A 5,513-nucleotide genomic window follows, 5' to 3' on the forward strand; every position below is an offset into this window, starting at 1 on the left:
TGATTACCAGATTGATCTTTTTTTTTCAACGAAAAGTGAGATAATCTGCCTTATGTGTGTCTTATACCTTCGTTGGTGGTGGACAAGAATTTATTTTGGTACATTGTGCAGGATTTATATGTAGCATTTCGGAGTAAGGGATAGAAACAACTGTGAATGGTTATTTCCCTCACTACTCGACCTGTGAGAGACACAATGGGGGGACATGGGTGATGCAGGGATGGGAGTCTGGGACGGTGCCTGTGCGTTAGGGAATGCAAATGGCTGCAGAGTGATGTTGTTATGCATGAGACCTAATACTGGGATAGTGATCTGGACCTGCTGGGAACCTTTGTCATGGCCCTGATGTAGAATCTACATAAGCGACTACTGTTGGATACCATCCAGTGGTTGACAAAAAGTCACCCCTCTGAAGATGAAGATCTTTGTGATGACCAGGGGGGCAGTTTTTGTGACTGCAAGACCATTTACTCAGCCCACAAACTACAGAATAAAGCTTTCAGCCATTATACATTTGGTCTGAATTGGGACTGAGCTTAAGCTGTGATATTTGAGATCGACCCCAGATACTTTCATCCCACTACAGTAAAATTATAAAGACAACATACTGAAAACACACAGTACAGACTCAAAGAATCACAGATCTGTGGTGATGACACTCTTGACACCTCTGTTTGTTTCGATCCTGGAAAAGTGCTATTTAGCTTCTTCCTCAGCAAGCTGTAGAAGATATTTGTCCACGGTCTCTTCTTTACAGGTTTAAATCCTCATTGGCAGCAGGTCTCGTACACAATCTCATCCCAGGTCCCTTACACCAAGGCACCACTCACTTTCTCAGGAGACAATATTGGATGGACAATCTAGATCTTCCCATGGCTGGGTCTGTGTCTGGTAAACACATGGACAGTCAGGGGAGCGATCTGGAATCCAAAGACAACAAATCAAATAAGAGGCGAGTGAAGGTGTTTGCAAGCCATCAAACCCGTTGATTTGCCAAGAGGTGGCGCGGAAAGAAATATTGACATGCAAGGTCTTTCCCCTTGACACTTTTACATCAGTTACTTGTCTTATACAACTTTTCAAAGATGCATTATGTGAGCGACTCACCACTACAGGAGATTTGAAAAGTTGCAGGAAGGTGAGCCATAGTGACTGGTGAAGTTTAGGAATCCCTGAGAATACGGGGGGACTCAGACGTCTGTAAAGGACGGCCCATGATGCAGAGGCTGGCCAAAAACGCTGTCTTATACTTCATTCACGTCATTTCGAATTCAAGTCTTTTGAGGCCGACACCATGTGAAATCACACGCAGGTGCTTATTGGCGGACCTTCAGTATGAAAAGGACTTTAGCTTTGCATCAACACAACACACACCGTTGTCTTGTTTAGCCCCGGGGAGCTGTTTGCCATCTTGTCCCAAATGTCCCCCGCCAAAAAGTTGGGATCCTGCCATTTTGCTCCTCCTTCAAAGCCTTTGAATCGTGCTGGTGTTTGAGTGTGATTTGCCTCCAGTCCAGAGGATGAAAGGCACTTTTTGAATATCAAACAACCTGACAGTCACCAGCAGAGGCACCTCCTCTTCCTTGGACTGTGTTCACACAAAATCAGATTCTACCTCAGCCTCTCATCTTGTTAAGGACTGATCAAAGTCCCCCCCCGCCCCCCCTCCGGCATTTAAACCCACTGAGAAAGACACCTGTCCACACAGATCAGATCGGTCCAAACAGGAAATCAAATTGACACAAGTTTTAGGTTCTTAATGCACTAATCCGTGACAGAGGCCAAGGGTCTCACAGTAATGCTGATGAGAAGAGCCAAGCAAACTCAAATTGAAAGGTGTTCACATCAGGATGTCTCTGCATTCATGCCTATTGTTGCAGAATATGCACTTCCTGTGTGATTTTGTGATATTACCAGTCTGTGTGTGTGTGTGTGTGTGTGTGTGTGTGTGTGCGTGCGTGTGCGTGTGAGAGACAGAGAGAGACTTCATATAAAATAAGCTTGTTATTCATATAAGGACTTATTTAATAATCATTTATTAGACATGCTGCACGACAGAAGCTGCAGGATGAATAGTGGTTTCTACACTCACTGAACTCTCATGTCCAGTTATATTTTTATGCACTGTTTGATAGTTTCATGTCTGGTCAAACAGCAAAAGCTTTGAAATTGTATTTTCTCTCAGGTTCATTTCAGTTTGCTTTGAATGTTGCAACTTTTTGTTTTTATTGCTGTTCCAAGTCTATTGTTTCTTTAATCTGAAACAAATATCTATTTGCTCGGGGCAGTTGGCACTTTAATTTAAACGATTTGTAAATTGTAAAGTCTTGTTAACAGATAGTCAAACAGACTTTAGGGCTTTACCCAGCTGTGTTGGATCACCAACTCCAAGTGGTGACAAATTTCCTGCCAAATATCTCAAAGGCATTGAAGAGCTCAGAGTACAACAGCAGAGCTGTGTCGACACACCTCTGCTGCTAAGGCTCAGGCTACTGTTAGCTTGCTGCTCTTTAGCACCGTTATCTTTCCTGTCACACGGAGTGTCTCGCTGTCCGCTAGCATCCTGCAGTTAGCTTCACCATATGTCAGCCACCAAATGGTTGCAGCGGGCCACCTCTTGACAGCAGCAGCAGTAACATCTTCAACAGTTTATGAGGTGAAGGATGAGCGCACAGCTGCAACACACAACCACACGCGCCAAGGAGCATTTGACATGATTGATGAATGGAAGTTCTCACGTGCAGAATAAACACACAGAGTCACACACACACACACACACACACACAGAGTCACGCACGCACACACACACACACACACACACACACACACAAAGATGCACACACTGTGCACAGCTGCACAGAGCAACTGGATATTAAACAATGGCTACATTTACATCCGCGACACACTCGATATTCTGAATTGGACAATATTGTAGATATGGTGTTCACACTGACAACAGCTCCATGGAATATTTCTGTTACCGTGATGGTCAGCATGTTCTTAACGAGCCAGAGATGTCGGCTGCTAGCGGTGGAAGTGTTGTGACCCCTTGACGCAGGTGACCGGGCACATTATTCTATAGTTTCTTTTCCTGCAAAAAAAAAGACCCATTCTATTCAGGAAATCCATTGACTGAGTACTTTTCCAACCATTTCTCCATTGCCTTGAATTGTTTGTGGATATTTTCGGTATCACAATTTGATGACAGCATATGCTCTCAATCACACGATTAACAATGGAAGAAAAGAATGCGCGGAAATGGCAAGAAGAGGTGTGAGACACACTACACACGAAAACATCCGCGTTAGTACAATGTGGAAACTACCCAGGAGGTATTTATTTTAATTAAGGCATTTGCATGTAAAACTAAAGTTTGGCGGGGAAAAGTGAATGACTTTTGCTTACAATTTGCATACCTACTTTATTCTGATCATTGTTAGGAAGATGATGTTCACATCGTCATTTGCCAATTTGAAGAGGACAAAAACCGCTTCAAGCAAGTGTACAAACGTTATTATCATTATAAGGAAGATATTTCAAATTCTGCCGTTCCATAATGTTTTCATTAAAACACTTTATGGAAAAACACTGATGTAAACACTGCACCACAAATTAGATAGATAGATAGATAGATAGACAGACAGACAGATAGATAGATAGATAGATAGATAGACAGACAGACAGACAGACAGATAGATAGATAGATAGATAGATGACAGGCTGAGATTTGTGTGACTGAATACAAGGGAGAGTTGAGGGGTAACGTTCAGGTTACACCACTGCGTTTCAGTTTGTTTGGACACAGTGTGACAACAGGTGTGAGTGCACACGCGCGCGCGCACACACACAGACACACATGCACACACACGTACGTTTTTGCACACAGTGGGATCCTTCTGTCTTGACAGCAAGACGAATGAAGGAGACAGATGCACATATATCTTGGAGTTCCAAAACATAAAGTGTGTGTGTGTGTGTGTGTGTGTGTGTGTGTGTGTGTGTGTGCGTGTGTGTGTGTGTGTGTGTGTGGTGGTTCAGAGACGGGGGAAGGGAAGATTTTTTTATTTATTTTTTTTTGGTAAAAAGAGAAAATTGTCTCTGACATCCAGCACCATCGACAGACCTTGACTTATATTGCGGTTCTACCCACTGAAGGTCAACTAACCACGTGGAAAACTTTTAGCCAATGACAAAATGCTATATCTTGATTTTTCTCCATTCAGACCAAAATGTCAGGATACCAGGGCGTCCACACCGTTAAACACCTCCCTGCTGTTAGTGGCAGAAAAATAGTGAATTACAGTCGCATCAATGCAAACTACCCCTGTCTAGAACCTTCAGAACACATGCAATCTGTCAAACACTATCCACCAAACATCAGGATGGTTCCTGTGTAGAAATTGAAAGGTCCTAATAAGGACCTGAGTTCAGAATGATGAGCTGATGTAGTGCGAACCCTTCTAGGCCAATTCACAGTCGGGACCTTAAGTCGGCCTCGGGGGTTTGGGGGAAGGAATGGGAGGAGAATTGGGAGATTTGGGGGTGAAGAGGTGAGTTGGATGTTGAGGGGATGGTAGGAGGGTCAGCGGCTAATGATCTCAAATCCTTGAGAGGTCAAAGGTCTCTTGGGGATCCACTTCCAGGACACAATAGAGAGTCCTGTTCTAGCTCTGAGCTGGATGGGTCTTTTGCGGCACGGAGCAACAGACCTCTAACCCCTGAATGCCTCCTGTGGAGCCCTAGTGTGGAACCGTGGCGCTGACTTAGGGGGAGTAAGTTTGGAAACCGAGATTTAAAAAACTTTGATGAAATTGACAAGGGGAGGAGAAACAGTGTCTGTTGATGGGCTGGTTTTTGAGAGATAAACGTCATTAAACCCTTTTCATTGAGCCTAATGAGATGGAACAGACTCTCTCACTCACACACACACGTGCGATAAGACTGTAAGAACCTTTTGAAAGGATGTGAATCTGCTCTGATTTGGTTGGTTTTATTCTCAAGTTTATTCAAGTTTACCGTCATTGATGCTTTTTTAATTGCTTGGACAATTGCCTGAAGACTTTCTTTCATGACACATAAATATTAGCAACAAACCAATTTGTACGATGTTACATAATGCCTTAAATCTGGGGGCAGAACATATGAAAAATGAGAGCTGTACATTTACACACTGATTTAAAGGCATGATGTTAAAAAAATAATCTGTCTTTGTGGATTATTTTATTTAACTTGAGTGCTGAAAAAACACTTTATCCTTTTGTCTGTTTTATAACTTTATGTTTTCCATGCGAGGTCAGCGGGTCGAGGTGACACGAGAAGGATTTATGTGGCAGAAGTCAAAAGTCAATTGCTCACAACCAGTTTTACACGATTTACTTTGCACCATGTGATCACAAGTTACTTCATTCTGTGGATGCTTCATGGTTGTGAACGAAATCCCAATGAGACGTTGCATAGCTTGTGTTCCAAGTGTGTTGATGTGATGAAAAGCACTTCTCTGCAGTGGAAACACA

General features: G+C 43.0%; 1 long non-coding RNA gene across 1 annotated transcript; it reads right to left on the bottom strand.

The window, feature by feature from the left end:
* LOC142887054 (uncharacterized) lies at positions 1 to 1,185 on the bottom strand. The gene is made up of 3 exons (XR_012926492.1): positions 1,108 to 1,185; positions 827 to 920; positions 1 to 794 (listed from the first exon to the last, which is right to left on the bottom strand). It is a non-coding gene; the product is annotated as an uncharacterized LOC142887054 (long non-coding RNA).
* Positions 1,186 to 5,513: the final 4,328 nt, after the last annotated feature.

The sequence above is a fragment of the Nelusetta ayraudi genome, unplaced genomic scaffold (genome assembly GCF_046127955.1).
Source record: "Nelusetta ayraudi isolate G7.1 ecotype Tasmania unplaced genomic scaffold, CSIRO-AGI_Nayr_v1 ptg000017l, whole genome shotgun sequence".
In the NCBI taxonomy this organism is placed as follows: Eukaryota; Metazoa; Chordata; class Actinopteri; order Tetraodontiformes; family Monacanthidae; genus Nelusetta; species Nelusetta ayraudi.